General features: G+C 39.6%; 1 protein-coding gene across 11 annotated transcripts in view; it reads left to right on the top strand.

The window, feature by feature from the left end:
* Positions 1–24,493, top strand: part of LOC124956326 (transcription factor Sox-2-like) — a 325,693-nt gene that overhangs the window by 167,325 nt on the left and 133,875 nt on the right. For 10 of the 11 annotated variants that reach the window (XR_007103226.1, XR_007103231.1, XR_007103232.1 and 7 more), the window contains one exon: positions 2,850–2,908. The exons of the other annotated variant lie outside the window; for it this stretch is intronic. The gene's annotated coding sequence lies outside the window, so the exon portion shown is untranslated. The remainder of the gene's footprint in view (positions 1–2,849; positions 2,909–24,493) is intronic. 11 annotated transcript variants of the gene reach the window in all.

Consider the following 24,493-nt stretch of genomic DNA (forward strand, 5'->3'; position numbering starts at 1 on the left):
ATATTTTCGTTCGATTCATAATTAAGAAATTTAATTTAACTTTCGTTATTTATCGGATAAATGCTTACGTACCAACGTGAGATTAATAACGTTAATCTTAAAGAGAAGACTCAAAGTGGAAAAGCAAAGGACATACATACATACATACATACGTACGTATGTATGTACGTACATACATACATAGTGGTGTTTCAAGCAGTAGCTTTATCACCTAAAGCTCTCCCTCAGGCTCGCAACAAGGTGACCCAGTCAACTCGAGGAGAGATGACAGAGACGAGAGCATTGTGAAGGCCAGGATCGGCGGTAATCGGCGTCTAACAGTCTCTCTCGCTTGCCGGAGATGAGATCGAGAGGGAGAGAGAGAGGGACCCCTCGCGCGAATCCATCGCAGACGCATTCCCTTCTCGGAGGATATGTCCTCATTGTGCTCGCCCCTTAATCAACAGCTCCCTGCCGTCCTCCGTGGCTGTTCGATGCTTATTGATATAACTCACCCTCCAGCTTCTCCCTCTCTATTTCTCCTTCTCCCTCAGCTTCTCTTTCTCTCTCTCTCTCTCTCTCTCTCTCTCTCTGTCTCTTTTACCTCCTTGTTTTCTCTGTCTTACTGACATCACCCAGCACCTTCGATCACCTATACTATATAAACGACTACGCACACGCGCAATGATCCTCTTCGCGAGCTTCATTTGCTATGCATTTTTATCTAGATAAAAAACTTAAAGCCTTTTTTTATCCTCTCTCTCTCTCTCTCTCTCTCTCTCTCTCTCTTCTTCTTTTCTTTTTTACGTAAATAAAGATACACCGCTTCGTCTTCTTTTATCCGTTTTCTTAAAAAGAAAGAAGCAAAAAAAAATGAAAAGAAAAGAAAAAGGAAGAAAGAAAGCAAAAGAGAAGGAAGAAAAAGAAAAAGAAATCCCAACCCATAAAGAATTCTTTGGTTCACCTTTTAAAGGACGATCACTATGAGGAGTATGAAGCAGCAATTTCGGAGGGCAAGTATACGACTTCGTATAAAGCGATTTTGCCGCTTATACGTAGAGATAGATAGAGGTACGCGTGAGACTCGTAAGCGGGTAACGTAGCTCAATATGGCGTCCCCGGCGCCCACCACGGGGTATTTGCATGACAACGGGGGGTGAAAACGTACGTGTCCCCTCTCCCACGTACTCCCTAATTAGCCGGCGCCACATACCGGCGCGGATTAACGAGAATATTGCATTTTTAATAGAGTTCGCCCTATTCTCTCCTCCCTTTTCTACCTCTCCCAAACCCACCCCCTCCCTCCAATCCGCCCTTCTACCCTTTCCAGTAGCAGCAGCAGCAGCAGCAGCAGCAGCATCGAAAGCATAGATGGAGCGAGGCCACCCCATCCTCCCCTCCCTTCTCAAAGGCAAGCCATGGTGCTCTTTTCTCTCTCATTCTCTCTCTCTCTCTCTCTCTCTCTCTCTCTCTCCGCACGATCGAAAACGCTCGAAGAGAACGGAACCGTACCAAGAGGGAAGAGTATAGCAGTGATTTCAACGACGATTCGTAGCGATACGCGTCGTTGCTCCCAGAGAGAGAGTATCGGCCCGAATCCCTTTGATGTTCCTTTCTCTTTCTCTCTCTCTCTCTCTCTCTCTCTCTTTTGCTATATATATATATATATATATATATATATATATAGCAAGAGACGAGGCGAAAATAGAAGCTTTCTCGTTAATGCGATTGATCTTACGATCGTCCGCACGGCTGATGCCGGTGATATTAACAGCCAACGAAAAGAAGGTGCGAATCGTCGTCGAAAGGCACACGTCCTTTTTTTCACCCTGTATTCATTCATCTTAACGCAATTGCTTTCCTTCGATATTGCCTTTTCATAATATTGCAAGAACATAGATCTTTTAATAAGGAGACTCTCGTGACCTATTCTCGAAAGGGGGCTTACGCTTGAGTATTTTCTTTTTCTTTTCTTCCATACTTTTTTCTTTTTCTTTCTATCTCTCTCTCTCTCTTTCTCTCTCTCTCTCCCTCTCTCTTTTTCTTTAGCTTCTCTTTTATTCTTTCTTTTTTTTAATTTCTTTTTTCTTTTCTTTTTCTTCTTTGCTCCTTACCTTTTTTTTTTTCCTTTTTACGCGAGGGATCGATTTAGACGTTCAAAGAAAATACTATGCCCTCTTCCCAGGGGCGGCGCGGGTGTAAAGGGGCGGGGGGGGGAGAGGACGGGCGGGAGGGTGCAAAGGGGGTGCAACTGCGCTGCACCAGGGGTTTGCCGGTTCTCTGCTTGCTCGTCCGGCCGACTAGCTCCGCTGATTGCTCTTGCATCTTTGATGACCTCGTCCAGACAGAGTAGAAGGGTGAGGATCGGGGCCACCCCTGCACGGAATGATGTGTAAAGAGTGAAATGTTGAGATTGATATTTTAACAGACGGATTACATAAGAAGGGCACGAAGGACGTGGTGATTTTCTCATGCAAACAGCCCGCCCTGATATCGTACCCAAGTCCTCCTCGGTTTACCGTCTTACCCCAGGATAATCGACACTGAAAAATTCATTTCTCTTAGTATCTACAATATTTCTCATTCGTTCTTTTTTGTTTCTTCCTTTTCTTTTCTTTCTCTGTTTTTTTCCTTTTTTTTTTTTGTCATTTTTTTTTCTTCATCGTTTTTTCTTTCTTTCTTCTTTTTTTTTCTCTCTTTTTTTTTTTTTTTTTTTTCTTTTTGCTTTCATTTTAATTGTTTGAAAAACTTCTCTTTTTGTTTTTTCTTTTTTTTTTTCGTTTCTTTTTTCGTTTCATTTTTATACACTTTCATTAAAAAATACTATTCGTCTCTCTAATCGAATTCTCTTTCGCTTGGCCGTGTTGCAGATTCACGTGAAACATCGTTTCTAACTGAATTGCTTCTGAAAAATGATGCCACGGACGGGGTGAGTAAATGTTGTTTTTTACTGTACTTCTCCATAATTTATAGATGCGCGATTACCCGGATGTAAATTTTTCGAAAATCGCATTCGTCGTCCTATAAAATTCAGGCATGATGATCCTCATGTCCAACGAATGAACGAACGAAGAAATTCGTTCGCTCAACTCATTTGTAAATAATTTAATAAAAATTACCAATGTAATTTTACGCGTCTACTCACGTGGAAACAGAAGATATCAGTATCTTCCTCTTCGACCTCGTTTCTTTAATTATAATAAGCAAGAAGAATTTTCATACGAACTTTGCTCCGAGTACTAACGCTGTTCCATTTACTATAAACGTTATTAGTAATCTATTTGAGTATGTAAGTATCTATGTGTAATATACATATTTATACATTTATTAAATCCAAAATTTCTCGACATTAAATGCAAAATATTTCATAAAGGGATTTATGGCATATCTCAAAGTCTCGTTTATCGCGCATTTTAATATTTATTAAACGAAATTAAATCTTTCAACGTTAGATACTTTATATCAATTTTGTGATAATAACGTTAGAAAATTTATGTAAATATCTTTGAACGTTATCCCTTCGTTAGAATTACACGCGAGTATCGAGACATAATTTCTATCGTATCGTGATCGGTAAAATTTTGATCGGCTTGATATATAAAGGGTGCACGTGCCGATGAAAAATTGTATTGAAGATGTGGTAAATATTACAGGATCTCATTAAAAACGACCGCTTCGACGCGTCCTCGAACGCTTAAGGCGTATATTCTCATCTCTGTCTCTCCTCTCTCCCTCTCTCTCTCTCTCTCTCTCTCTCTCTCTCTCGCTCTCACGATATACTCGTACTCTATTTACAATCTACTACCTACTATTCATCGATAAATTACCGAGAGCCGCGTCGAGTATTCGTCCTGGCCGAAAAATTTCAACGTTGTCGATATTTATGACGTCGCGGACGGGCTTATGCATAAATCACTTCCATTTAATTGATATTCATTCTCTTTAATGATCCAACCGGAGCACCATGTATCCTATAGGATATCGTTTCACAGTCAGCGATCGACAAATTATTAAAAATAATATTACTCTCGCGACACTATGGATGATATTTTCCAACTGGTCTCTCATGCGGTCGCATTTTCCTTCCTTCTTTTCTTTTTCTTTTTTCTTGTTCGCTTGCTTTTCCTCCATTTTCTTCTCTTTTTTCTTTCCTTCTTATTTATTTATTTATTTTCATTCTCAGTTTTTTTTTCTTTTTTCATTTTATTTTCTTTTTTTTTTTCTTTTTTCTTTTTTCTTTCTCTCTTCCTTTCTTTTTTTTACATATATATATATATATATATTTTACTTTGAATAATACATTTATTCCTCGAATACAGAGAAGTAATAGTCGTTGCCTATCGTCCCGATCCATCACGTGGTCCTTCGTGATCCTGGCTGATCTCCGATGACTGATCCTCTCTTCTTCTACTCCTTACAGACTCTCAATTTCTCGCTGAGAAATCGTCCGCTGAAAATGGGGGAGCGAATTCGATATCAGGGCATTTTTTCTTTCTCTCTCTCTCTCTCTCTCTCTCTCTCTCTCTCTCTCTCTCTCTCTCTCTATCTATCTATCTATCTATCTCGTAGGCAATTACTCGCTTCCGCGCGATACGAATCGGATTACCGAAAGGTTTTGTAAGCTGATAGACGCTGATAAATGATACCGTATTGACGAAGATGCCTTTCAAAATAATCTAGTCTAATTCCTTATTAACCGTGCGTCTTTCACGGTGATACATTTAAGGTTCGATGTAGCGTATCGACTGGATGACTAATTAAATTGAAAAATAAAGACTTTCGAATAAACTTATTAACATACTAACGATCTATATCAATTCCTTTTTTTTTTTTCTTCAAATTATATAAAATCAATTAATTACTTATTACTTCAGTAACTAAATATAATAGAAATTAATTCTTATGCATTAACGATAGACGTTGTAAATTGAAAATTTCAGAGTAAACTCGCCGATAAATTATTTACATATGATATGAGTGACATTGAGAAAGAAAAAAGAATATAAAAAACAAGGAAAGAAAAGAAAAGAAAAGAAAGAGGATAGGAAGAAAAAATCGATAGTGTCGAATTATGGATGGAATGGACTCGTAAAAAAAAAAAAAAAAGGAAGAAAAGAAGGAAAAGAAAAGGGAAAAAAAAGCAGAAAAAAAGAGAGAGAAAAAAAAAAGAAAAGAAAAGAGGAAAAAAAAACATCTCCGTTACTGTTATGCTCTGACCGTATAATTTTCATCTCGTATTAGGTAGATATATAGCTATGCTCAAAGTTAGGGGGGGGGCGGCGGGAGGGAGGGGGTATGTAATATCGAGGACGGTATGACGAAGGATGGATTTGCGGTCGAGAAATGCCGTCGAGAAGCAGCAACGTCGAAAACCGGCGTCGACGAAATATAGTCGTGCTGGCAATCAGAAACACATTATCGGACGACCGTCTCGTCGGTAATACGTCCCGCTGAGCACGGAAATATATTTCGCTTCACTATACCCGCCGCTACTACTTCTCTCTCTCTCTTTCTCTCTCTTTCTCTCTCTCCTACTCCCGAGAATTCCTTTTCGAGGATCCTTGATCCACCGCTTTGACCGAGGGTCATCTCCGTTTCGCCGATAAATAAAAGTCGCAAAATAAGCGCTCGATCGTTCGAGAAGGTAACATTTTCGATCGAATAAACGATTCTTCTTTTTATATGCTAACACGAATTTTTATCTCCCTTATCGCTGATATAAAAATAATTTAAATAAAAAAATATCAAAGAGTAGGGATAATTTCCTAAATACTTCGTACATCGAGTTTAATATGTCTTTTTAATTATTTAAAAGGATTTTTAAAAATCTTTACAAATCAAAGATATATATATATATATATATATATATATATATATATATGGCTAATTTAACGCGTTAAATTTATCTCGAAGTCGATTTTCGACGTTAAATTTTGTTGAAAGCAAAGAAATATAATCTTAGCTCTCTGTTTCTACTTAGCTCTCTCTACCTCCTTCTACTTTTCGTTCCGTATTTTCCTCGCACTCCACGATGAAAGAGAGAGAGAGAGTGAGAGAGAAAGAGAAAGAGAGAGAGAGAAAGAGAGAGAGAGAGAAGTAGAAGCGACTTCTCGAATATAAGTTCCCTGTGTCCCGGCGCATTTCGTCGGCCCTCTCTTGCTTCTCGCGTCACTCCCTCGTAATTAATCATTCCTCCTCCTTCCCTCTCCCTTTCCACTTCTGGTCTCTCCTCCTCTGGGCGTCAAACGGAGGCAGTATGGCCGCGAGAGAGCAGAACTCGAGGAGTGAGAATATCTCTCTCTCTTTCTCTCCCTCTCTCTCTCTCTCTCTCTCTCTCTCTCTCTCTCTCTCACTTCTACAATACTTCGACATGCTTCGAAATCGTGAGAGATACTGAAACACATACGTGTTTACGATTATCTTCGATGGCTAATTAAAAATTGTATATTATTCGTATGTAAATTATCATTCGTTCTCTTTCTCTCTTTTCTTCGTGCTTTCTTCTCCGTCGAAAGAAAAGAAAAAAAAAAAAAAAAAGAAAAAGGGAAAAGAAAAAAAAGAAAGAAAAGAAAAGAAAGAGAGAAAGGAAAAAGGGAAAAAAAAAAGACGTGAGAAAAATTTGGCGTAAAGACAAAAAACTGTATTCTCGTTGTGCGAAATATCATTCTTATCGTATATACGTTTCTATTTCCCAGATAGATAAATAACATATACTTTCATACGAAACATGCATATCCATGTATCGTAAAAGCATAGAAACGGCACGCACTCGAGGATACATATATAAAGCATGCATTGAGAACCACGAAGCATGCCGACGAATGGCCTCGACTAACGTCTGAGCGACGACAAGAGGAAAGAGAGGAGTCGTGAAGAGAAGAGAAGAGGGGAGGAAGTGAGGGCCTCGAGAACTATCGTGGTTTTCGTTGCATTCGCTATGACCAATGATCGCCCATTCTGGAATGCTTATTCATATCGTAGACTAATGTGAATACCTGACCATTTTTAAACTCTTTCGAGGGCCGTGATCAACGTTCCTTCTTTTCAACCTCTTTGATGCCGGCCTTTCTTCCGGGCCCCCTGATAAATTTATCAATTCCATGACACCGTTATACATCGTTTGACCGCCGTCGACCTTCGTGGGACATTTAGAAAGTTGCATTATTTTTTATTTTTCGCATGAAACGGTAAAGCGTATTGAGAGACACACACACACACACACACACACACACGTTTCCAACAGCTTTCTCTTAGAATGGTCGATGTTTGATAGGGAGGAAAAAAAAAGAAATATATATATATATATATATAGATATCAAGGAAAAACGAGATTCGTAACATTATCAAATCGGATCCTATATGTAAAATACGATAAATACTTTAATAACAATGCTATTATTTATCGCGATTAACGACAAAGTTAACATGGGAGACATTGTCAGATTCGCGATTTTGATCGAATCCTCTTGCCCTTACGCCTCCCTATCTCCCGTTCCTCCCTTTTCTGTCACACCCCGAACACCGGCAGCTATATTTCTCCGCGGGATATACGTTCATTCGTTGATTGATCTCAATAACAAAAACGACGGGTATTATCGAGGAGCGAGTTCTTTAAAAAGGAGGGGGGAAGAAAAAACAAACAAAATAGGAAGAAGAAAAAATTAAAAAAAAAAAAAAAAAAAAAAAAAAAAAAAAAAACAAGATAAAGAAAAAGAAAAAAATAGAAAGAGAAAGGGAAAAAGAAAAGAGAGAGAGAGAGAGAGAGAGAGAAAAGGTAGGCATCGAAGGGCCGTAAAAGAGTCGGCGAAACGATGCGGTGGTCTCCGTAGAATTCATTTTAATCATCTCCACATTCCCTTCGTCAGGAGACTCACCTTCCGGCCACGGAAGACAGAACGACGACGAGCAGGGGACTCCCGACAGGGGGCAGAAGGAGCACCACGTACTCCTCTTCCGTATCTCCGTTTTCTTCCCCTTTTTCCCTCCTCCTCTTCCTTTTTTTAATTTTCCAGTCTCTCTCTCCGTAATCACGGCACTATTACACCCAAACGTTTTTAATGAATCCGTCAACGATTCTTTCTGCATTTCTCTCTTCTTCTCCATTCTCGCTCTTTCGTCTCTCTCTCTCTCTCTCTCTCTCTCTCTCTCTTTCTATTTTTTTCGTTGTCTCTCTCTCTCTCTCTCTCGCTCTCTCTTTCGCGCGCGCGCGTTGTTTTCTTCTCTCGTTTCCGTGTACTTCCTTCCAACGTTTCGTTTCTTTTTAGAACAGCGAAGGTCTGCGAATTACGAGAGCACAATCTTACGTGCCTCGGGCCACGAGAAAACTCCTAGCGACTTCGTGAGAATGTATAAGACGCGAATGGAAGATAGAAGGAGATGAGAGGAGAGAAACGGTTTGGAAGAAATGGTACTACATGGAACGTGGTCGAGATTGCCGGGATAATATTTTCAAAGTTGGGAAAACGAAAGCGAAGGCCGGGGCGACTGGAAGGGCGCGAGCGGGATGCCAGAACGAGATGCGAGTTTAGTATCTTGGGGAAAATAATTTCTTCTTCCTACTGGATAAAGATACGGCACACACTCGACGCTCTCGAGTCGATTTGTGGTTACTAGATATACTTATGTTGGTAAGGTGTATCTAAGTAACGTCACTTTGGAAAAACTCGGTCGGACTTTTTTCTTTCTTTTTCTTTGTTTTTTTTTTCTTTTTTTTTTTTTTTTTATTTTTTTTTTTCTCATAAATCTCTGTCAAGAAACGACAAATGCTCGCTTTATGCGAAACGTGCGAGAAAATAAGAAAAATAAGAAGAACTTATGAAACCATCGTAAAGCGAAAAATTCTTTTCCCATGGCACAATACGAGATATAATGCGGAACTCTCGTCGATGCATATCTAGCCAAGTACTTAGTCTATTGTTCGAAATAAATTTCTAATTCATCGAATCTCTTTCTCGTTTTTATTCCTCTTTCTCTCTCTCTCTCTCTCTCTCTCTCTCGTATTCCTAACCGTTCGAAAAATAATTCGAGATGCTAAAGAATGCCCGATAAAAATAATCCTCTTCTCGGAATATAAACGGGAGCGGCTCTTACGATCCGCAAAGTTTCTTCGCTCGTTCATTCGGCCAATCTACGTTGTCGATTTGCACTCGGGAGAGCGGAAGTGGTGCGTTCTTTATTTAGCGTCTGCTATGATCTGATCGCTCGGCGGTCTGATATCAGAAGCAATGACTACATCGAGAAAGATAGAGAGAGATAGAAGAGGAAAAGGCAAGGCACGAGATCCGTGCTGCCTCAGGAAGGATTGGTAGAAAACGAAAGAGAGAGAGAGAGAGAGAGAGAGAGAGAGAGGTATAAAGAAGGAGAGGAGAGAAGAGGGAAGGAAAGAAAACGAGAGACGATGGTCGACCGGACCATTCAAAGTTCCCAGGAGGCAACAAAGGGCCAGCAACGAGCTGATCAAATTATCCAATTCATTTGGACTGGCGAACGAGTGAGCGAATAAGTGCTCGCCGTTACCAAGAGGCCCACTTCAGATTCTTCGAGTACCATCCTCCGCCGGCTCGCTATGAGACGAACCGTCCAAATTTATGCACGTTCCTATATCCCCCCAAGGAAGGAATATTCTTAACCACTTCGCAAAATCTTTCGCGAGAAAGATTCTTCATGATGGATTCGATCGTACAAAGGAAATGAAAGAGATAAATAAAAAACAAAAAAAAAATAAATAAATAAATAAATAAATAATATAAATAAATATAATAAAGAGAAAAAAAAAGAGAGAAATAGGAAAAGCTTTACGTAAATTAATTGGATATTTGATGAGTAGATAGATAAAAATACGTATGTATGTATGTATGTATGTATGTATGTATGTCTCGATAAAAATTTTACAGAATTATTATCTATAATCTAACGTCTATCGATGAAATTATAATAAACTATAATAATAATAATAATAATAATAATTCATTTCTACGAGAACGATAATTTTAATCAGCAGGAATCGTTAATCGAAACTGATGGAACATTGATTCGACATTAATAGCTCGAAGCGATATGGATCTAATCTTAAGAGAAAGTCATTTATATCCGCTCTCTTTATCAACGAATGGTAAGAAGAGAAGGATGAGGAGAAGAGAGACTAAGGAAAAGGACGACAAGTCGAGAGAGAGTAGGCGAGGCCGAGGGATCCTTTCGAAAAGGGGGATGGTGTTACACCGCTGATAATGTCACCGAGAGATGTCTAAATGCACGGCGCCGGCACATTTGTTTGCAAAGTCGCGTAGGAGGAGAAGAAGAAGGAGGAGGAAGAGAAGAAGCAAAATGAGAAGATGGAGAAGGTGGAAAAGAGAGGAGGTAGAGAAGCAAAGTCGGTGAGCTCCGATTTATCGCCATCTGCCTAAAGACCGTGGCAAAATCGTCGGATAAAATCATTTGCCCTTTCTATCATTCTCTCTCTTTTATCTTTTTCTTTTTCTCAATAAAAGAAAGAGAGAGAGAGAGAGAGAGAGAAAGGAGTTACATTTCCACTAAATCGAAAGACCATCGGAAATTTGAAGTTATCGATCTTAAATATGATGAATAAAAAGATGATCGTTGAAATATCCTATCGTTATCGGAATGATGTCGATTAAGAAAATAAAATGATCGTAGGAGTATCGTTTGCGATGAATTCGCTCCCTTCAGATTTTTTCTCTTTCTCTTTCTCTCTCTCTCTCTCTCTCTCTCTCTCTCTCTCTCTCTTTCTCCTTTCCGCAAAGCTCCCTTCTCCTCATATTTAATAACCCACGCGCATACACACGTCCGCCAAGGTCCACGTACGGGCATTAAACTCCGGCGAGTGCGGAGGTTCGTTACGTACAATGCACCGCTGATTGACCAACCAGATCCGCCCTGAAGTGGCGCACAGTTGCCGTCGTGCAATATCGGATCACACCGTTGCCCCAATTGCGAGCTCCGGTATCTTCCTCGCCATTTTCGACGCTCGATTCCTATGCTTCCGTCGATCCCAAAACGAAACACGCGGCCCGCGACTAGAGTCGATCACTATATGTATATATGTGTATATATATATATATATATATGCGTGTATGTATTGTATCTATGCGTACAATCCGCGATCTACAATCTTCTTCGGAAAAAGTTATAAACTACATAGATATCTATGTTACTATACCCACTATGAATATGAATGATAACACGATTTATTGACGATCGGTTGCATTTTTGTCGATGATATTGAATGGAATATAAAAAATATTTCGTACATTCTCGATTACTTTATCGTTAGTGTTATAATTGAATTCAAATCTGATAACGTATCTATATTTCTAATATCTTATACCGGATATACATTACTTCTCGACATTTACTTCGATACTCTCGACTCGTATCGATCGAATATAGCAAGTAAGCAATTTGATCGTACATACATACGTACATACTTACCCATATGTATATATATACATATATATATATATATATATATATGTTTTAAATTACTCTTCTCTCTTACAACGCAATCTCTTTTTCTTTTCTTTGTTATATCAACCGAGATAGATTCAGTCGAAACTTTTCTATCAACATAGATCATTCCATTCCGAGTTGATCGGAACTCGATCTCCATGTGTGTGTCTCGTACGAAAAGTGCAAGCGAGAGGAAGATGGGAAAGCAAAAGAAGAGAAGGGAAGAGAAAGAGAAAGAGAGAGAGAGAGAGAGAGACGAGCGGGGTAAAAGGCAAGGTCGAAGAACCATAAATAAGGGTACACGTCAGGCGGCGATAATTCGTCTTCGGCGGCTCGACGCCTCGAGGGCCTTCTGCCTTCCCCTTTTAAAATTATTATCGTTCACCGAGCGAGTGAGCGAACGAGCCATCGAGGATGGCATGGCGAGAGAAAAAAACGGGAAAGCGAGGAATCGTTGGATGCAAACAGCTCTCTCTCTCTCTCTCTCTCTCTCTCTCTCTCTCTCAATCTCTTTCTTTCTCTCTCACTCACACGCTCTTTTTCGAGGCAAGTCCCCCTTCTTCCTTCCCCTTTCTGCTATATTCGCGCCCGTGAAAAATCAGTGCGGTTCATTAAATTCAGAGAGAATGGCGAAAGCACCACTGTCGAATACCCCGACGGTACGCTCTTCCCTCTTCCCCTTCCTGCTAAATATTTATGAACGAGGAAAAGCGTGAAGCCGAAGCGGCTTCGTTCTCAACGGGGTGTCCGATCTGGACGATGACCGATTCGTAAATTCGTACGAGTCCAGCTTTCTTTGTAAACTCCATTTAAATCTTCCTACAATTATTTTATTATACATATAAATATTATATAGTATCTATATATATGGTACTATGAAAATTCTTTTAAAATGATTTTATGTCCAATGATGCTCATGTTTAATGATTCATATATCCGGAGAATTAAAATCAAAATGGCGATATAATTAAAATTTTAATTATCCGATTATTTCAGTTAACGTCATCAGTAGAGTAATTATATAATACTTATGTTCACGTACGTAAAAATATATATATATATATATATTTATATATGTATTTATGTATGTATACGAAATTATACGTAGAAAAGTTAAATAGAAAACATAGGTATTTGTTAATTTATTGAATACTTTCGTACATAGTTCGACGTAGAACGAATTAAATTGTATTATGGTTGCTTTGGGACCACTGTCGTAATCAATGTTTTGACACGACGTTTAGCGGGACATCAAGAGGATTGCGAAAAGTTTGGTGATAACGAAAAGGACGATATCGGCCAACGACGACTACGACGACAACGACGAATACGACGACTACGACGACTACGACGACGTCTCGTGTTAGGCTGTTTTCCAAAAGGGTGCCGGAGACGCGGACGTACAAGGGGGGATTGGCAGATCCCAGGGGTTTGGGTAACCAACTCGTGAAATTCAATTACCGAGTCCGCGGGGCTGACTCTCCCGGTGAGGAACGTGTGCTCGCGCGCGCTTGAGGGTGGTCGAAGGGGTGACGTCGACGACGACCGACCCGAAGGAAGGAAAGGGGATACTGAAGGCAGGGTAAAGAGAAGGGGGGGAGAGAAGGATTTGAGTGACAGGAGAGAACGAGGAGGCCCTAACTCTCTCGCATATCTAACGTCAAATCTCTCTGTCTCTCTCTTTCTCTCTCTCTCTCTTTCTCTCTCTCTCTCTCTCTCTCTCTCTCTCTCTCTCTTTCGCTCTCCCGAGGAAACAGAAAAGGGAAGATAGCAAAATTGAAATAGTATCTATCGATGCACGCGTACCATTGTGTATATATATATATATATATATATATACCTACGGTGAAATACTTTGGACCAATGATCTTCGAGAAAGTATCTTATCTGAGAGAAGAAGAGAATTTCAAAGAAGATGGCGTCGGGTTTCTAACGGTGACTCATTCTCCGCGCTACATTTGTTGAAATTAAAATCCGATCTTTATGCGTAGGGAATTACCATCCAAAAAAAAAAAAAAAAAAAAAAAAAAAAAAAAAAAAAAAAAAAAAAAAGAACTATAGGAAGAAAGAAAGAGAAGAAAAAAAGAAGAAAAGAAAAGAACGAGTGATAAGAAGGAACATAACGAAAAAAAAGGATAAAAATTAGAAGAAGAGAGACAACAAAAGATAAAGGTAAAGAAAATTGCAATTAAAAATGACGATTTATTTATGAAGAAAAGAATTTCATTGGAAATTAATGCGTTCCTTAATATGACGTAAAAGGATCTAGGAAACTTGTTCATAAGATTGGCAGGAGGAGAAGACGCACTGTCGTAAATCGGCCGCTGAGTGGACGTCCTGGTACGCGCGCATCGGTTTCATCCTCGAGCGAGCAACGATCGTTCCCCGATGTTGAACGTACATACGTACGAGACTGACAGAGCGGAGGCTTTGCGTTCATTAGCCGGCTATTCAGTCGAACGGACCAACGGGCGAGGGTGGATTCTGACTCCGGTGGCTGCTGGAATGCTCGACGCGTTACTCTATCCTCCTCTCGCACATAATTACACGCGCCTTTCTAGACGCAACCCAGACATGTACAACGTGAAGTCGTGCCACTTCACCCTAAGCCCTATGAAAATGATACCTTCACGATCTATCCATTTCCGCTGTATCACCGAAGAAGAGAGAAAAAGAGAGAAAAAGAGAGAGAGAGAGAGAGAGAGAGAGAGATCACGTCTTCAGGAGGATAATTTTAACGATGAAATCTTTCGAAAATTTTCATCTTCCATAGTTAAAATATACTTTAATATATTATCTTATCTCTTTTACTCTTTAATTTATAATACTTCTTAATCTTATCGTTGAGATTTCCTAATCAAAGTTCACTTTACTCACGTTGTGAAAAATAATAGTATATGACTCATTTGGGACATACACATGTTATTACGATTAAACATTCATACATATATTCGTGTATATTTTGTTATCGTTGAGAAAATATTTATGATCATTTTGTCCTAACGTTATAAGTTTTTACAACGTTTCCATTCGAAGACCATTCAATTGCTATTTTTATTTTTATACCTGCTTGCTCGTACACGTTACCATCGTACGAAAATTCTCACGCATCCTCTATTTCTCTCTCTCTCTCTCTCTCTCTCTCTCTCTCTCACTGTCTATCTATCTATCTATCTATCTCTGTTTCTGTCTTGCACCTTCCCGCGACGAAATCACGATTATTTCCGGATTGTTTCGACGCACTCTGTGATCGGCATAGACAAAAAAGTTTGGTTCGTGTTTTACGAGCATCCTTTTTTTTTTTTTTGTTATCCTCCTTCGTGTAATCCCTTTTCGTTGTGAAACATTGAAAAGATGGAAAAAGAAAGAGAGAAAGAGAGAGAGAGAGAGAGAGAGAGAGAGAGAGAGAAAAGATAAAAGAGTGAGAAATAGAAAATTCTTACTTTTATTCAATCTGTATTTTTAATTAATACAGACAAGCGTCTTTTATCGCACGATAGCTAAACGTTTAAAAGATTCATCAAGAAACGATATACCGTATCGATTGTATACGTCAATCCGGATCTGCCACGTCATTCTCATGATATTACAAGAATATCAATTAACTCTCGCGACTCCTGAATTATGACGGAAGCGAATAATCTGTCCACTAATGTAAGAGTACAATAAAAGATTCTCTATTACGAGATTATCATTTTTTTCCGAAACAATTCTTTCCAATGCTTTAAAACTCCAATTCGTTATTATATTCGATTAGATCGTTTCGTGAAGAAAAAAAAAGAAAAGAAAAACAGAGAGAAACATAAAAAAAAAGAAAGAAAGAAAAAGAGAGAGAGAGAGAGAGAGAGAGAGAGAGAGAGAAAGAATCAAAATTGTATAATATATATTTCGAATTTTCTTAAGAACGAAACGATTAATGATGAAAATACGTATTTGTGCGAGCAAACGGATGCAAACTCAGAGACTGCCGAGTGGGATAATCGATGAGTACTCTCGAGCTTTCTCTTTCTCTCTCTCTCTCTCTCTCTCTCTCTCTCTCTCAGCTTAAGTTTCTCCGGAGGAACACAATGCGAACGCTAAGTCTTTACCCGAGCGCACGCTCCAAGTTTTTCTTCCTCCTCTTTCTTCTTCTTCTTCTTCTTCTTTTTTTTTTTCTTCCCTTCGACGTTGCAGTGAGAGGGAGAGAACGAAAGAAGGGAAGATGGATGAGAAGGAAAGAGAGAGAGAGAGAGAGAGAGAGAGAGAGTACGCTACTTACGAGGGCAAAGGGCCAAGGCGAGATGAGGGGGCCGACACATTGTCTGCCGATTCTTCGAGGATGACTGGTCGTATTGAGAAACCGGAATCCCGAGGAACACTAATATGGCATAACTCGGGGCACTCGCTGTGTCTAAAGCTTTTTCGAGTCGAAGGGCATATCCCATAGTCTCGAATCGTGAATTCCAACAAAATCGTGATTAGATTTCGCATCGATATTAAAATATTTGTTCTTTTACTGAATTTTTCAATGCATAGATAATTTGGATTAGCTAAACAGTAAATAAGTAACTACTATATTTGTTCACATATCTTAAATATATATATATATATATATATGTATGTATATATCTACGAAGAAAAACTTTTCCAATCGTGAATGCTCGTTCGATCTATGGGAATATATTTTTCAACGAAATATTTTCCAAAAATTTCATCGAACCAAAATCCTGTGATCTCAAAACCAACTCGATCAAAAATATCCCGTTTCTCGACTCGTCGCTGGAATCTCTCGATCTTGGCGGGCTCCCGTCTCTTCGACGGGAACGTTCCAATAAAAATATTTCCCCTTCGTCTTGTATAAGAAAGAGGAGAGGAAAGGAAAGGAGAGAGGGTATCGAGGATTTTCGTCAAGAACGACGCACCGTACGACGGGAGAGAGAGCTCGACGTCGAAATATAATAGATTCTTCCGACGGAAGTATTTCACGATAGGGAATCATCGTAATTTCTTTGGAAACTCGAATGATCTTAGAAATTTCTTCGGGATCATACGAATAATTAAAATAAAGAGAGAGAGAGAGAGAGAGAGAGAGGAAGAACAAGGAAAAGAAAGAAAAAAAAAAGAAGAAAAGAAAAAAAACCAAGAGAGAGAGAGAGAGAGAGAGAGAGAGAAAAAAGAAAATTCAAAAAAGACAAAAAGAAATATATATTTGTAATGTTCGAGATTAATATCACATTAGATTCAATAATTTATCAATGTAAAGGAAAATTCGATCGATCGAACATAATATTTATTACTTCTAATTATTAATCGTTTATATCGTATTATATCGATGATCGGTAAACGAATAATACGAACGAAAAGAATTCTAGTTCCTAGATGGAATTCCATAAGGAGGTTGTAATCGTTGAAAAAGGAGGGTTGGAAATGAGTGGTGTGGAAAAGTGCACAGGAGTAAGAGAAAGAGAGAAAGATGCGAGGAACGACGAGATGGACACGGACGAACGAAGGTAGCTATGCCGGTGGAACGCGAGCAAAAAGTCCTTTTCCAGCGGAGCTTCTAATAGAGGCACGTGACGATGCACTATCAGCGACCTTTTCGTTCACCTTCTTCTGGTCCATCATCTTCCACTACCTTTCCTCCAGCTCCTAGGCGAAGAGCGGTATACCCGACTCGTGCGCCCTTTGTCTCGGCGGACGTTCATCGTCGAGATCCGAAGGGTGGGGAAGAAAAGAAAAGAAAAGAAAAGAAAAGAAAAGAAAAGAAAAGGAAAGGAAAAAAAATGAAAAAGAAAAAAAGAAGAGTATATAAGAGGGAAAGAGAAGAAGGAGAAGGATGAGAAGAAGAAGAAGAAGAAGAAGAAGAAGAAGGAGGAGGAGGAGGAGGAGAAAGAGGGGGAGGAGTGCGAAGCGGTTCTTCTCTCTACAGTGTTCGCGTCTTCGATAATTATTATCCGTTGCAACGTCTCGCAACGTCTTCTCTCGTTCGTCGCGAACGTGCAATCACGGTAATAGTGGTTACCTTGAGAGAGAGAGAAAGAGAGAGAGAGAGAGTAGTTACGTGCTCGTTACATCAAAAGGGACAAAACCAATTCGCAAGCCAGAATGGAATGATGAAGAACGAATACGCGTCGTTAATTAATAATAAATCGCTATGGTACGATGACAACGTCGAAGTCTAGAATTCTCTCTCCCTCTCTCTCTCTCTCTCTCTCTCTCTCTCTCTCTCTCTTTCTCTTTCTCTCTCATAAAGAGAAGAATTCGATCGGTACAGAGGAAGTAGCAGCAGCAACAGCAACAGCAGCAGAAGCAGAAGTAGTAGCATGGTCTAGCAGCTACGAGTAGCATCGTAAAATTGCCGTGAGAAACCAACGAACTCGTTCCTCTTTCGCGGCCAGGTAGTGCACGTGCAAGTAAGCAAGTAAGCAAGCAAGTAGAGCAAGCAGCAGATCGAATAGAGCAAGCAAGAGGAACGCTTATGCCCAAGGCGCTGTACAACTTCGAGGACCAACTACTCCACCTTCCTCTTATTCCTGCTCAGGTAGCCGTCGGCCACGTCGTCCTTTACGGGACCCTTCCTTCATCTTACAGGGTACGAAGCCTGACGACGACGTGGACGATGTCGAGCACGATGGATGCTACGAGGAATTCTTTCACAAAGGATTCCGCCTGTTCCTCTTCTTCTCTCTCTCTCTCTCTCTCTTTCTCTCTTTCTTTCACCCCCGCTACCTCCACGCATCTCTGTTCCTCCCTTCTGCGATCTCATTCATCGGCATCGACTCAATGTAGATTTTTCCCATAGGTAAGCTTTTCGAAACGCGGTCCAGAGACCGACCTAAGGAGAACGGAGGGGTGCTCGAGGTAAGAAGACACCCCCGCGGAGAGGCAGTTGTCGGAGGAGGAGAAGGAGGAGGGACGGAGGGGACGATGGGGGAAGAGAGAGGAAGGCTGCTTGCACGCAGCCTCCGGAAATCTCTACTTACACCCGCGAGACTGAATGCTTCTCCTTCCATTTCTTTCTCTCTCTCTCTCTCTCTCTCTCTCTCTCTCTCTATCTCTTTCTCTCTCATTCTTTCTATCTATCTCGATCTCCTCTCTTTCCCTCTCTCTCTTTCTCTCTCTCTTTCTCTTTCTATATCCTTCTTCTCTTTGTGTCGTTATTACGGACGCGCACACGCGATTCACAGTAAATCGGACCGACAGATCGGATCTACTTGCTTCTTCTATATCTACTTTTATCCTCTTTCTTCCTTTACTTTTGTTCCCTAGCTTCGACATCGTGTTTTCTCTAAAACCTCGTAATACCATTCTTTTCCTTCGTATTTTTTTTTTTTTTTTTTTTTATATAAAACGAAATTGTTCTAAGAACTTAACTTACTTACGATTACCAGTAACTATCTGTATATATAAATATTGTAATATTGTAATACGTGTGTATGTATAAGTAACGATTTGTAAGCTGTCTAAAAGTATAACGATTATTATCATTATTATTATTATTATTACTATTGATTTGTTATACTATAGTATTATTTTATTTGATCGAATTATTCCCTGACGATAGAGATAGAAATAGAGAAAGAAAGAGAGAGAGAGAGAGAGAGAGAGAGAGAGAGAGAGTTCATGAGAAAACGATCTTAATTTCTAAAGAGAGTCTTCGACAAGTTGATCGAAGAATATGTTCTTAAGAAGGGAACCCTTCCGTGTACTCTCTTTTCTTTTTTTCCTTTCCTTCTTCTTCTTCTTCTTCTTTTTTTGTTTTCCTTGTTCTTTTCCTTCTTTTTTCTTTTTCTCTTTCCTTCGCTCCAGAATCCATCCGGTAGTCTGAACTCCGATGTGTATTTTGATAGAGGGTAAGCACTATATTTGTCCATCTTGATTCGAGGTCGATATAACGTGGAGAAAAGCGGAGGACGCCGTTCAGAGGGACTGAGGAGAAAAGGGCGGGAAGAGGGAAAGCACTTCGATGGAGAGATAATGGCGGTGTATATGGACTACGTGAAGGGTTGCACACGTCCTCTCTCACTCTCTGTCTCTTTCTCTTTCTCTTTCTCTTGGTATAAAGGGTTCAGCGCCAATGGAACTGTTTAATTTGGGCTTTGTAAGCGAACAGGAGGGCAACACAGATCCATCCCATCCCGTGCCCTTTCTCTCTATGTGCTTCCGTAGATGTCATGCGGTTGATAATGTATTTCGATTTCGAAGAGATAGCCGCCAATTACCCAATACCGATTTCTATCTGTACTTATCTACTGCTTGCACGAGGGATAATTTAGGATCCATCATCGTGAAAGTGGACTATATCCAGTTTTCATTCTTGATCCTGGCAATATTATTCGTACGAAAGGGAAAAGACAAAAAAAAAAAAAAAAAAAAAAGAAAAGGATGAACTATCCTAAGATAAGGGTATTCTTTCTGAAGATATGATTTTCTTTCTTTTTTTTTTTCTTTTTTTCTTTTCTTTTCTTTTCTTTCTTTTTTCTTTTTTTTTCTTTTTTTTTTTTTTTTTGGTGAAAACTCCATATACATAGGTATGCATATATGATAATTTTTAAATGCACATTATATTCGTGTTTGTTATGTGAAATAGATAAATGTGATTTTTTTTTCGATCCTGCATAAATAATAAAATATATCCAATTAACAATGTGCCAGATAATATTCAAGACAGCGATCTAGGGGGAAGAGGGGACTATGAAGAAAGGTCTGATTTTTGGATTCGTATATAAGCCTGTTACGAATTTCTTCGGGCACTCGCATAATCGATTACGCTACGTTCCCAGTTAAGTTACACATTTAACCACATTTTTCTCGTCCATTCTCTCTTGTTTACCGCGCGTCATAGGAGACACGTAAAGAATTCAAGTTGGATTCGAGCGTGACAGTGCTCGTGAATGTGCGCGCCGACCTTTACATAAATTATCATATTTAAAACGCGGACTCGAAAACGCGCTAAGGAACGCCATGATGCGAAACGAATTCTCGTAGACGCCTGTCGTGTCCCACAGCACAAATTACATTTACGAAAGGCGTCGCAGCTTCGTCCGTGACGTTCCAAGTTCGCCGCTAAACGAACGACGAATTTCGTCTATAATAACGACATTTCCAATGAACCTCCACTTCTTAATATAAACAACAAAAAAAAAAAAAAAAAAAGAAAAGAAAAACAAAAACAAAAAAGAAACAAACAACAAAAAATAAAAGTTAAAAGAAAAAAAAAAAAAAAATAAGGAAAAAGAAAAAGAATGATGTAATCATACGAATTTGTTGTTATTAAATCCTTTTTAAACAAAAGTATAAATACATGATAAATAAATGCTCGACACATTTTTCTTACTCGTCTAGACGTATACAGACATACCAATTGTAATAAACAGGTAGCGCTACTTGTAACGCAAATTTTTTTAATTAACATTCGCGACTAAAGTAAGCAAGAAATTCTTTTCAACAAGATTTTCACCTTAGATTCAAAACTACCGTGAGTCTATCAAGCGATCTTTTCTTGTAAAAGGAAGATATCGTATGATGGTAATGCGAGCCAGGCGTTTATTAATAGCCGTTTATAATTGATCATTTTACGTAATTAATGGGCAGTTAATTAACGTCGACATATTCGGAAGACGCATCACCGACGGAATGCAGACGGAGCACCCTTCTCGACGATTTGACCTTCTATACTATCTCCATCCCTCTTTCTCTTTCTCTCTCTCTCTCTCTCTCTCTCTTTCTCTTTTTTCTCCTTTTTTTCTTCGTCTATCTCCAACGATTCTTTTTCTTCGAGATAACGAGAACGATCGATCAAAGCGACTCTTTTCAAATCTGGAAGTCGCTAAAGTTTCTTCTCCTAGCATAAACGATATCTCGTTTTCAACCGGAACAAACTTCTACGTTACGATCTATACGAGCGCTAATTATAACTGCGTCCTACTTGCTACATGATGAAATGTTACAATTCCCGTTGCGTTCCCGTTGTCCATGATAGAAGAGAAAAACATTTGTTCGTTTGATAATAATCATATAATTATTTTGGAGAATCGTCGAGCTAATCGTCGTACAACGACGGTATAAAGAGTCGGACAAAAAAAAAAAAAAAAAGAGAAGAAAAAAAAAAGCAAGAAGAAAAAAAGAAAAAGAAAAGAAAAACAGAGAGAAAAGATCGAATAATTACGGAAATTTATTTTTTCCTTTCTTTTATTCCCATTTTTCGGATCAACAAAATCCCATTCCGTGAAGCTTCATAACGTTAGAAAAAATAATAATTATGATTAATTTCATAGTTTGCGGCCCACTTTTGGCAAGTGCCACAATTCCCGTAATTTCCCCGTCAGAAAAGAAATTCACCTGCTACCAAATGCGTACTGATCTCTTCACCTGTTGCGTATTGTTGCTCTCGAGGCAACCCGATTTGCACGGTGAATGCACTTACGACCGTCTATCGAGGGCCGTATGAAAAACGCGAGGTGCCACGTTACAGAGAAAGAAGAAGAGAGAGAGAGAGAGAGAAGAGAGGCACCCCTCTTCCCTCTCCCTTTTTTCCCAACAAATCCCGCCTTGAGAAAAGACGAGCCCGTGAATGCGCACGCTCGCTCGCTCGCTCGGTTATGCGCTCGCGCGCGCGCGCGCACGCTCCGTCTCCTTTGATCGCGAATTCTATTAGAACTCCATACAACTTCCATACAACTTACTTCCTACCGATGAAAGAAGTCCCGATTGTGTCTCCGTTGTTGACTCTGAGGAAAGCGAGAAATTGACTGTACTCTGCCTTAGCCTGGACTTCTTTTTATCGATATAAACCTTTTGCGGATTCACGAAAAACCGCCACGTGGCTAATCCGTCCTTCATACTTTTCTGTTTTCTTTGCTTTTTTTTTTTCGCCCTCCACCCTTTTCCTTTCCTTTCTTTTCTTTCTCCTTTCTTGCAAAGCGATAAAAAAAAAAAAAAAAAAAAAAGAAAAAAAAGTTTGTCCCTCCCGAGAAAAATCCTACTATCGGGGTCAATCAAAATTTCCAAATACTCCAAAACTTCATTCATAATCTTTTAATACTCTTCAGTTCGTTCTTTAATTGATTTTATATTCGTTGTTTTAGTTGATGTACTATTGTTTTTTCTTTTCTTGTTCTTTCTTTTTTTTTTTTTTTTTTTTCTTCCATTGCTCAATGTCTCGACAAAAATTTAACCTATTCGACGTCTCCTTTCAATATTACGAAAATATGATCGTATCAATGTAGAACACGGTTTTGTTATATTACCGTCGTCCGGGAAAAAAAAAAAGAACAGAATATTCTACAAAGGTTTTACAGTTTATAAACATTCGATCCGCCATCCTTAAAATCCTTTTCGTATTCATCCCTTCGAGTCATACAAGTGACAATTACCTCACGTTTTACACTTGATTTGATTACATTGCGAAAACGATTTCACCTTTTAAACGGGTGACATCGAAACGACTATCGTAGTTGGTTTCGATGAAATATCGCGGAGAAAGTTTTGCCGGAACGCTTTTCACGAGTTTCCACGATGGAACGACGGAAGGGGCCGGGGGAGGGGGAGGAGGAGTAGGGGGTAGAACGGGAAGGGAACATAGAAACGGAGAATCGCTATGCTGCCGTTTCCCTTTTGTCGAGTTTCGAGGATATCGCCCTGAAATTTCATTGGAAGTCAAAGTTATAACCGATCTTTGGCTTTTCTCATTTCGTATCGATACCGTGAACAGAGATATCTAATAAAATCTAATCGATTTGTTAGCTCGAAAGGTGGATCTTGCGATCTTTAAGAAAAATCGTCAGTTCATCATCTAGATGCCTATCATTTGCGAAGCGTGCCACGTGTTTCCAATGGAATTTTTTCGGTAAGTTAGAAGAATGTCTCTTTGTTTGTGTGTGTGTGTATGTGTGTGTGTGTGTGTGTGTACGTGCTCGCGCGCACACCTTGACATATGTATATGTGAAAGAGAAGGAGAGAAAAAAGAAAGAAGCTTCAAAGATGGCGCGACGCTGTCTGGGGCCGTTTTTAAACCTCAGGTAAGTGCCCGCTGAGAATGCCAGGTGTGGATCACACAGGTCGGTCCACAGTGTATATATATATATGTATACACACACACACATATGTATATATATATATTAGAGCTAGGTTATATTCCCGTGACTTCCACGAACAGCCCGGTGCGAAAATTTACGAGAAAATTAATTGTAATATCGACACCCGGTGGTGGCATGACCATCATCTATCCTTAACATTTCACCGCCATATTAGTTTCGTCGTAACATTTAATATCAACGTTACTATCATTATATTCCAATTTGTTTGCATAATACTAGAAAACTTTTGTTACGATAAAATGTTTCTCATTCAGCATTTAAAATAAAATCCTTTTTATAGTAGCCTGATCTTTTTCATATTGAATACGACGGATGAGAGTACAAATGGGGGGGGGGGGGGGGGGGGGGGGTAATGGGAAGGACAAGGTATGTATCACAGTACCTTGTAGAGATCAAGAGCAACGACGTGCATCGCTTCGAGTAATTCGATCTCGTTTGCAAGATATCCGGTTTACAAGACGACTGCTCGCTACAAATCCGTTCGGCATCCACTCATTCCGTAATGTCTTTTTCTCCTCACCCGCTGCCTGGTATCTCTCAAAGGAGAACGATTTTTCCGGAGTACTCCCCATAAAGAAACTCACGAAATACGCTCACGGTAACATCGTCCTTCTCGAGAAAATGTCCTCTCTCTTTCTCGTTCGGTCGCCTACAAAGACCACCCTACTTCTTCTATCTTTCTTTCCTTTTCTATCCTCTTTTTCTCTTCTCTTGCCATTTTCGAAAGCGACGTTTCTCTCTTACCCCATTCCCGCAGGACCTTCGCTGGTCGTTCACAGGTACCTACGAGCTAGAATCTTTCTATCTTTCTCTCTTACATTAGCCGGAAGAGGAAAGAAAAAAGGGCAAAACGAGAAAGGACAGCGAGCATGGGTAGGAGTGTCAAGGAAAAAGAAAATTTCGTAAGATCGCAAGAGTCGTCGGAAGTAAAGAGATGAAGAATAAAGAAAGGAAAAGGGGAGGAGACCTTC

The sequence above is a fragment of the Vespa velutina genome, chromosome 1, assembly GCF_912470025.1.
Source record: "Vespa velutina chromosome 1, iVesVel2.1, whole genome shotgun sequence".
Lineage (NCBI taxonomy): Eukaryota > Metazoa > Arthropoda > Insecta > Hymenoptera > Vespidae > Vespa > Vespa velutina.